This window comes from Tupaia chinensis, unplaced genomic scaffold (assembly GCF_000334495.1).
Source record: "Tupaia chinensis unplaced genomic scaffold, TupChi_1.0 Scaffold000159_1, whole genome shotgun sequence".
NCBI lineage: Eukaryota > Metazoa > Chordata > Mammalia > Scandentia > Tupaiidae > Tupaia > Tupaia belangeri.
In genome coordinates this window covers 9445921-9456362 of record NW_006159630.1, presented here as the reverse complement: position 1 = coordinate 9456362, position 10442 = coordinate 9445921, and positions in this window count along the sequence as shown.

Genomic DNA, 10442 nt, shown 5'->3' with positions numbered 1-10442 from the left:
GAGGCTGGGCCCTGGGTGTGGGGGGAACCCGACACCTGCCAGCCTGCCAGCGTTGGCCTTTTGGGTGAACCCCGCTCGTCTGGGTGGGACGCCACTGCTCTGTGCTGTGAGCTTCAGTGACTTCCCTGTCTCTCAGGTATCACAGCCAGACTCAGCCCCAGGGCTCGGGAAGCTGAGCTGCGGCTGTCTCACCTCCCAGGAGCCCCCGGACTTTCCAAACTGCATTTGGAAAGCTGTTTGCTGTGGCCATGGTGGTTTTCACTTGACCCCTGCAGGGGGAAGGGGCTTTCCCTGGTACACACATCTTGCACAGAGCAGTGATGAGAGCGGCCAGCCAGCTATGCCCATGGCACTGAGGGTCCAGGTGCCAGAGGACAGAGACTCCACCCCCAGAGCTAGCTGAAGAGAACCAGTGAGTCACCAGGTCTGCCCAGTGACCACGACATCCCAGGGTGAAGTGGGAGGCCTGGGGACAGAGCCCGCTACAGGGACACGAACCACAGTGACTCACAGCTGGATCCTGAGGGGAAGTTCCATCAGCCCGTCCTCTGATGGCTCCGGTCCCGGTGAGCTCATCCCCACCACCAAAGCTCAGAACCGTGCCTTGTTCCTACTCCCAGAGCGCCTGCTTTTCACTCTCAGTTATGCTCATGGCAGAAACCATCACGTGAGCCACGGGACCTCTCCCCGACCCACCCCCCCACACACACACATGTGAGTGTGCATGACACCCAGACAGGACAGATCTGAGGAGAAAGCACGTCCTCCTGGACAGCAGGTTTTTCATCTGCAAATAGTTCTTCTCCCTGACAAACTCACGCAGGAGCCTCTAGGGTTCCATGGCAGTAAGTTCGACGGTTCTTTGAAAGGAAGTGCATGAAACCGATGCAAGTCTGCAGGATAACGCTAAGGGACTTCAAAACGTTGGTAGAAAAGTGGAATTAAAGTATGAATTTATTTCGGTGCAGAAAATAATTGAAATTCATGCACTTTTTTTTTCATAATATGCATTTCCAATGAGCCTCATTTTTTTTTAAGGAGATTTTTGTGTTAGGGTGCATGTGCTCACTGGAGAGAGAGACAGAGACAGTAATGGTGAGAAGGAAAGTGAGCAATCACTCCCCAGAAGGGATGACCATGCTGTAATCTCTTCTCCCATTCTCCTCCTGGGATCTTGGGCATACATGCACATGTGCCCGGCATGATTTTTAAGCCACCAGGTCCAGGACTCAAACCATAGTTGGCCATGTGGGAGTCCAGCAATGTAACTGCTATGCCATCTGCTGCCTACCCCCTCCCACACACACACACACTGAGTAGCCTTTTTCAAAGTTTATTTATGTATTTCTCCCATGAATGAGAGACAGAGAGAGAAAGAGAAAACACCCCTACCTGGTTCTGATGCCATGATCTACCCATCTTCATCCACCCCCAGATTCTGGGTGTACACATGCCCAGCATACCCAGGGAGGCCTTGGGATACGAACCCAGAACCATCCCATAAGGGCCAGCCTTGCAGAGCATCATCTGGCCCCTGCGTGAACTTTTTGAAGTCCCCTCAGACTACTGCTTATCATTACTGCTTATCACAACTGCTCTGAGAATCCAGCCATCAGTCTTCCATTTTACTCCATCTCTCAGGGCCACTGGTCTGGAGGGTGGAGAGTACAAGACATCAAGTAGGAAAGTGTCCCCAGTGCCCAGTGCCCAGTGCCCAAGAGCTTGTGGGAGTCATTCAGAAACACATTCAACCTTGGAGGAAACACACAGGTAAAAACTCCAATGATCCTATTTCCCTGTCCTTTCTCCAGCGTTTCCAATAAAGCATACTCCATTCTAAGGCTTCATTAGGTAGAAGGGAGTCTTTGCTCTTAGCCACCTCTTCCGCCATGTGCAAAAGCAAAAGGGAAGTCTCTCCAAAATGGGAGCCATGCACTTATTATTTCACAGGTTCAGTTTTCAGGTCACGTATGACCCATGATCATTTGCTAACAACCACTGAGACCAGGCCCTCATGGAAGCATTCTTAGAAACACACTGTTTCAGACGCACACCCTGGAGTTGCCTAGGCCTGCCCCACCCAATGGCCATTGAGGAAAGACAAAAGCAGTGATGGCCAACCCCAGTCATCCCTGCAGTTGACAAGTTGTACTTTCTTAGATGGAGAAAGAAGATGAGAAGAAGGCAAGGAAACTGCAAGATAAAAGGAGAAGCCCCAGAGAGCTTCGGGAAAGCACAGAGGGTCTCAGGTAGTGACAGCTACCCATGGCACAAGGTCGCAGTTAGGTGTCCCTTGACACCTGCTCCCTCAATGCCTTACTCAGTTGGGTCTGGAGATTGGGTCTTTGGTCTCTCTCCTATTTTTCCCACTCTCTTCATTTTTCCTTTTATTTCCATTCTTTGCTACTAGACCCGTCAATGTGACGTCTGGTGGCTCTCCAAATGGCAGGGGGTGAGGGTGGGATAACCTTCATGTTCAGCCACAACCCCCATGTGTGAAGCTGTCCTAACCTAGGCAATCATAGCTGTTGGACATCATTCTTATTGTCATGCATGTGTGATGGAATGTCTCCGATCTGGACTTTCTGCTCACCCTAGTCCTGCCACTCTATCCCTCTGGGCTTCTCTATCAGCCCCTGCAAAGAGGTCTTGTTAACAGTAAGTTGGATGACAGCACACTGCACTTGAATGCTGGGGCCAGCAGGTAGAGAACTGGTTAAGACACTGGACTCCCATATGGCCAACCATGGTTTGAGTCCTGGACCTGGCAGCTTCAAAATCAAGCTGCGCACATGTGCATGTGTGCCCAAAATCTCAGGAGGAAAATGGAGGAGAAAGGACTGCAGTGCAGCCATTCCCCCGGGGGGTGATTTTTCACTTTCCCTCTCTCTGGCTCTGTCTCTTTCCAATGAGTACATGTACCCTTGCGGGAGGGGGGGGGAGGAAAGAAAAAAAAAAAAAAGAAAACTAGAAAAAAAAGAAAGAAAGTGTGCTCTGTCCCAAATGTTCATCTTCAAGACATTCATGTGGCTCCCTCCTCACCTCCTTCAAGGTTGTGCCCAAAGGTCACCTCCTCTCTTTAGCAATTCAACCTGCCCATAGGAGCTGCTTTTCCTGTTGTGATTTGCATTTTGTCTCGCAACACTGTTACCTTCTTACATACAAAATAATTTGTTTATTTGGCATTTTTTTACAACTTATTGCCTGTGTTCCCCTCTGAAAAGGGAAGCTCCATGGATGCAGGACAGCACTCGTCCCAGCAAATAGAAGACAACCAATAAATACCTGCTTGATAGATGGGCAGATGGATGGATGAGCAAAGAAGGGAATCATGCTATACAGCTGGGGGTGTGGGGGGGTACATCCCATGGAACTAACCACTGACGGTCACCTGGGAGGAAGGGCAGAGGGTGCTGCTTTCAGAAAGGCAGTGCCCACCATGTACCTGGAAATCCCCTTAGTCACTCATCAACCACCCACAGCCCCCACACGGCCTCCAGTCCCCCAACCCCAGAGAGTGGCTAGAGAATAACTGTCAACAGCCACCTCTTCTTCCAGAACCATGTGCCCACCCGAGGCCCCACCATCGTCTGAGCATCTAGCCTGTGATCACAGGACCCTAGGACAGCAGCAAAAGGGCACAGTGTTGAAAGTGATGCCAAGTGACAGAAATGAACCTCCTCCTATCCCTGCCCATTCTCAAGACTCCAGGAGGGAAGCCAGAGCCAGGGTTTCAGGAGGAGCCCCAATGGTGAGCTGGTGGACCAGGTGAAGGAGCGGCCCTCCTCAGTCTATGGGCCCACATTTGTGGGGTTTTAAGAAGCGCACAGATTGTGCCACGGGAGGGGATGTGGGGAACACAAGGCGGGGCACAGAAAACATCCAATCTTGGGGGTGGGTCACAAGGTGAGGTTGGCTAAAAGGCCCAAATGTGACTTGGAAAGAGATGGGAAATCAGATGGAGTGTCCAGGGAGACTAAAATGGGAGAGCCATGACAGGCTTTTGAAAATCAGAAAGTGCCATGGCAAAAGTGCTGGGTTTAGGAAAGAAGCTTAGGGAAGACACACAAAGGATTACTTTAAGGAAGGAAGACTGTATAAAGGTTGACATCCCTTCTGAGAATCTGGCTTATAGCCAAGACTGGAGAGGTGGCTGGGGGAAGGGGGGAGGACAGACGTGCACGTGACTGTGGAGTAATTCTCAGGACTGATTACTCTACTGGACTTGGGAGTTAAAAGCTCTGGCCATCTTCCTTTTACCTGATGGGGGTGGAGTAAGAGGAAGATAAACCAGGAACAGATAGGGCATCAATTATGATCTGAACTCTTTTTTTTTTTTTTAGAGAGATTTTTGCTATAGGGCACACGCACACACCAGAAAGACAGAAAGTGAGAAATCATCCCCTTGGGGGATGGCCATACCACAATCCCTTCTCCATTCTCCTCTCGGGATTTTTGGCCATACACACACAAGCACCCGGCATGAGTTTTAAGCCACTAGATTTGGGATTCGAACTACATTTGACTCCATAGGAGTCCAATGACATAACCATTACACCATCTGCTGGTCCTATGATCTAGACTCTTGACTGGCGCGATTTCATCCAACTCTCAATCTCCTCAGAAGACGAGGTATTAGCATCATCTTACGGATGAGGAAACTGAAGCTGAGCAATCTGCCCAAGATCACACTCAGAGCCAGTAAGATTTAAAACAAAAAACAAAAAACAAAAAAAACCCAGAAAAACATTGACATTATTATATGTGTAATGCGTCCCAGACTCTGTGCTAGGCATTTACGTATTTTCTCCTATCACATAACAACAAGAAAGAGATTAGAGGTTGAGCATCCCTCACCCAAAAATCTGAAATCCTCCAGAATCTAAAACTCCCTGAGTGTCGGCATGGCACTAAAAGTGGGATATTCCTGCCCTCATGTGACTGGTCACAGTCAAAATACTACGATACAAAAATAGTGTGTAAAATTACCTTTAGGCTATGTTAGAAGGTGTAGATGAAACAGAAACGAAGTGTTTCAACTTGGGTTCTATTTCTGAGGAGTCTGGGGTATTATTTTTATGTAAATACTCTAAAATATTTTTAAAAATCTGAAATCTGTAACAAGTCTTTTGAGTAAGAGATACCCAATCAGCATCCTTATTACACTCATTTTACAGATGTGGAAATCAAGGTTCAGAAAACGGGAGGTCATAGGCCCAAGATCCGAGTCTGGGAGAAAGTGGTGCATATTGCACTTGAACCCAGGCCATTCAGGTTCACACTTTTTACCACTGCACTAGATAATGGTGAGTAACAAATCTGCAACAAAATCTGTCCAGTTCCAACACCCTGGTTGGCATGGACAGCATTCCCTCTCCCAGGCTCTACAGGAGACACAGAGACCATCTGTTGCCTCCAATCAAACATGGGCATGTTCTGAGCTTAGTCCCTTGGACTGAAACTTACAGCCAGGACTGCGACTGTGGATGGGGAGTTCAGACAGCTATGGACAAATCCTACTCTTGCATCTGGGGACTGGACGCTTACTCCACATCCTGCTCTAAGAGGATCAGACTTCAGCTGGCAACATTCCAGAAAGCTCTGATATCCTGTTTAATCCCATCGACAGTCTCTGCATTCCTGAAGGCCAACAGGTGCAACCCACCTGTTCCTCTTTCCCCCGGACTTGCAGTCTTTGACCACCTGCTCTAAGGCTCTCCCTGCACAGTTCAAGATCTTGTGTCCTGCAGTGGACTCTGCATGGGAAGGGCGGGGACTGCAGCAGCTCATGCATGGACGCTGGACAGCTGGGACAATGTGCTAGCTCTCTAAATAGCAGTGGGCCCCAGTGACAGTCTGGGCCTGGCTTAGAATTGTTGCTCTTCTCATCTTTAGAGTTTGTATCACATAACCTGCCTGATACAGTTGAAAATGAGTAAACCCAAGCAGAGGCACGAGAACATGGCCTGGGCTGACTAATTGATGACCATTTGTACTTACCAACCTGTGCTTCTGAGCCTTCTCCTAGGGCTAACTACAAGGTGACTGCCACTCTGGGCTGGTGTGCAAGGGCATTAGGGGTGGCTGGACAAGGGGGTGCCTGCCAAACAGGGAGCTAACTACCCCCAAAGCAAGAAGACCCACAGGGAAGCAGCAGTGCTGTGATTGACATGCATGACTCACGTTTTTTTCTTTGCTTCTATTTTCTCACCACATCAGCCAGAAACTTCTCATTTCACCTAGAAAAAATAAGGGGAAAGTTACACCAGAAAAGAGCAAAATGAATCTCATCTTCCAGCTTAAGATGTGGAGGGAGGGATCCCTCATTGCCAGACAGCCACCCAAGGACACAGGAGTTTAACAGTTGTTTATATATCAATACAGAAAAAAACTACCTGAACTCAGAAAAACAGGGAGAAATGTATGACATATGTCCATCATGGACATGCCAAGCTGAATACTTCCAAAGAAAGACGGTTTATTAAGATAATCAAATAGACCTGGAATAAACCAAGATGCAAATGGATATTACATCGGATAGTAGGTTTTTTCAAGTGATAACAAAACTCAAATTCACAATGGACCTTTACTACAAAACAGTCTATTGCCCTAGTGCTGAACTGTTCTGTTTTTATTGGGTCTTTTATTCGAAGATTCCTATGATAAGATTTCTGAATTTTCTTAAGTTCTGACCATACTGTATGTTGAAATTCCTTAAAGAGGATAACGCACGAGGAATATCTGGCTCCGTGTCTGGTCCCTACAAAACAGAGAGTGAACAGCAGCTATCGTACTATTAGTTATCAGGTCATTATTAATTATTCGTTCTGCCGTGGGTTTCTAGAGAGGCAGCCTGTCTCATGCCACCCGTGCGAGTCCTGAGCAAGCACACACGGACAGCAGTGACATTGCTGCTATTGAACTAGACATTTAATCTTTAAACCTGACTTCGCTTCAATCCAATTCAGACACCAGGAAGAGTAGCATTTCAAAAGGTGTTTAAAGATAATAGCCTCATTCTAAGCTTCCCCATCATTAGGCTCAAAGAAATCACTCTAGACCCTTAGATTGGCAAATGAAAACAGAGAGAAGAAAGAAAAGAGGAAAAGGAATACCATCAGATCTGAAACAGAAAACTTGTAACCTTCACACACAAGAGAAAGGATTGTTTGGGTGAACACCGCACACCATCACTCCAGGGCTCTCTGTGAAACTGAGGACAAGGCTAGGCTGGTGCGAGTAGCCAACCCCAAAAACCAATACCCCCCAGAGATCAGAAGGAAATGGGGGTCCCGCTGTGCTCCAGCACCCGCTCCTGCACTGCCAGCAAGGCAGGTTGACTGAGCCTCGTGACTACAAGGTACAGAAACTTGGCAATTTCAGTCCCATCGAACCACCACGGACTATTTGGAACCTAACTGGCCCATCGGCAAATGCTAAAAAACTCATCAAAAGGGAGCCAGCAAAACCACACACACCCTGAAGTCCAGCTCGCATCTGGAACGGATTGCTGCCCATACTTTATGTAAAACCCCCCACACACATACCCAACCCTTTTCCACTTTATTATTAGGTGGAAAGCATCCGATAAACTCATTCAAGCCAAAGCCCAGATGAGTGGAAACAGTTTCAGTGCTACCCCTCCAGGGGAGATCTGAATTCGAACACAAGTAAATCGGAACTCCTCCCTCTCCCCCCCTGCAGTTTCAATTCAGCCAATTTAGTGGCCAAGACTGAGCAGTGGCCCGCAAGAGGGATCGTTAAGAGCTGGGGTTCTCAGGCTTAGTTACTCCCTAAAATCATTGCTCTGTCCTTCAGGCAGCGAGAAAGTCATGCTGCAGCCTGACCCCACCCCCAGTGGTATAGGGTGAGGCCTGGGCACTGGGAGAGAGACAGTCATAGACAGAGAACCCAACAGGGTCTTCATGCCATAATCTACTCCAGGCTAACCAGCCCAGATCACAGACACCTGGTACATACAGGGAGACCCCGAGAGGTGAACCTGTGATCCCCTGTGGTCCAACGTTGAGGAGCAGTTCATCGCTGTGGTGCCACTGTCTGGCCAGAGAATCCACACTTCTAATACACTGCTGGAGGACTCTGACACTAGAGGCTCTGAGAAAACACTCGGGGGACCAGCAGATGGCATAATGGTTACGTAGCCAGACTCCCATGGAGTTGACCGCAATTGGAGTCCTGGACCCAGCGGCTTCAAACTCATGCCTGGCGCATGTGCGTGTGTGCCCAAAATCCCGAGGGGAGTATGGAGGTGAAGGGATTGCGGCATGGCCATCCCCCCTGGAGGGTGAGTTCTCGCTTTCGGTCTCTGTCTCTCCAGCAAGTGCACGCATCCTATAGCAAAAACACTCTCTATTTTAAAAAGAGAAAAAAAGAAAACACTCGAAGCAGCAAGGGCTGAAGGCACTCCCTCTTGCACCCTTCTTATGTGCCCGGGAACTTCAAACTCACCCCACCTTCCTCCAGTCCGGGCTTTCCTCTCTGCAGTGGAAACCACCGCTGCTCCGGTAGGCCCCAGAGATGTGCCCAGCTGACTTCAGGAGGGTCAGTTGGGTAAAAGACATGACTCACATCCCGAGGAACCCACCCCCTCCCTCTCTCCCGTGATCCAGTTCTAGGCAATCTGACCTCCATCCTGAAATGCACCTCCAAGGACCACAGCATTAAACACAGCAGTCTGTTTCTGCTCTGCTCCTTGAAATGACTAGGGCTCTCTTTCCTGTTGGTCTTGTGCATTGGCATGGTGACCAGGGCCCCCCCAGGGAGCCTGCTTGGCCCACAGATCAGGCCTCTGCCCTGGGACACTAACAGCATCAGTGCTGCCCTTACCATCCTCACTGTGGAGGATGGCGGTGGGACGGCAGTGGACAGCACTCCCTCGGAGGGAGGCAGGCCAACAGCAGCACACCACACCCGACACCAGGCCTCTGAGGGAGGCCACAGACTGCAACCAGCTACCCACAATCTGCCCCCAAGGTCCCGCCCTCCCTCTGCAACCTCCCCCCCACCCGGGTTGGTTCCTCCTGACATCCTGGGGGATATCTTGAGCCAGACACCACCTAGTGGTTCCCAGGCCAACCTCTTGGGCAGCTCAAAAGCCTCCAGCTAAGATGGGAGGTCGACTCCTCCTAGATACCTTTCACGGGGGGAACCAAGAAACAAAAGCCCCAGCAGGTGGGGCTGTGAGAGACCACAGCCTGAAAACTCCAGCCCCAGCAACCTGCACCCCTCTCCAAATGTCCACAGGAACAGGAAGCCTTGCAGTGGCAGGAGGCACACCCTGCTGGGACCGGGTTGTGGAGGAAGAGTGTGTGGGATTTGGACGCAGAATTTCAATAGGTTTTAAGTTAGAGCCCCCTCTTTGGCCAGAAATAGTTGCAGTTTGGGGCAGTCTTTGAACCTTCTAAACCAAAATCAGAGGGGACTGTCTTCTACAGAACAGGTCACGTAGCTCTCAGGAGAGGAGGAAGCCAAACCATTGGGCCCCATTACCTCTAGGAACCTACCCAGGCCTGACATGATCCCTGGAGCCCCGGTTCACTTAGGGATCCACAAGAAGGCCCTGACTTCTTTTAAAATGAGGACCAACAGAATGACTATAATATTAGTAGCCAGATAAGAACAGGTCCAGCCTGGATTCTATGTGCCTTTACAGTAATATCATCACAAAACTTAACTCTTCATTTGGGGAGGACCAGAGGGTGGAGTCACAGTAAAATATGATACTCTGTGATCCTGACCCACATGGCGAGGTTCCAGGTTCACATCCCGAGACCTCCCTGAGTATGCCGGGCAGATGTGTGCTCCTAGTCCAGGCCGGCTGGGGGTGGGAGTAGATTTGGGGGTACTATGTTGTGAGTGCTATCTTTCTGACTCTGTCACTCATGGAAGAAATTAGTAAATGAAAACTTTACATTTTCATTTTTAAATTGTATTTCTTTTTACAAAGAGGGGGCCCATGCAGACCAAAGTAGCTATGTTTACAAATACCTTATGTTGACCCTGGATTTACCCACATTCTTTTCATCTCTGAACTTGCCAGTCTTCCTTGAGAGCTTTTAGGAAGATGCCTGCTCCAGCCAGGAGAGTCGTCCCAGCTGCTTCTCACTGGTTTGCCCTTTTCACTCTGGGCTCTGTCGAGAGCTTTACTGTCCCACTCCAGGCAAGTTCACCCGAGGCCCCTGTCCCCTGGGCCTGTTTCGAACCAGCCAACAGCTCCAGCAGCCACCACCCAACCGAGGGGTGCAGTCTGGCAGGGCCAAGCAGCAACTCGTGAATCCAAACACACATACTCAGCCCCCTGCAGCATAAACACCGAGCACACATCACACCCAGGCCTATAAAAGATAATTATACAATCTGATCTGGCAAATTGGTACGGCAGCACTGTCTAATTCTCACAGTGAATTCGAGGGTTGGGATCA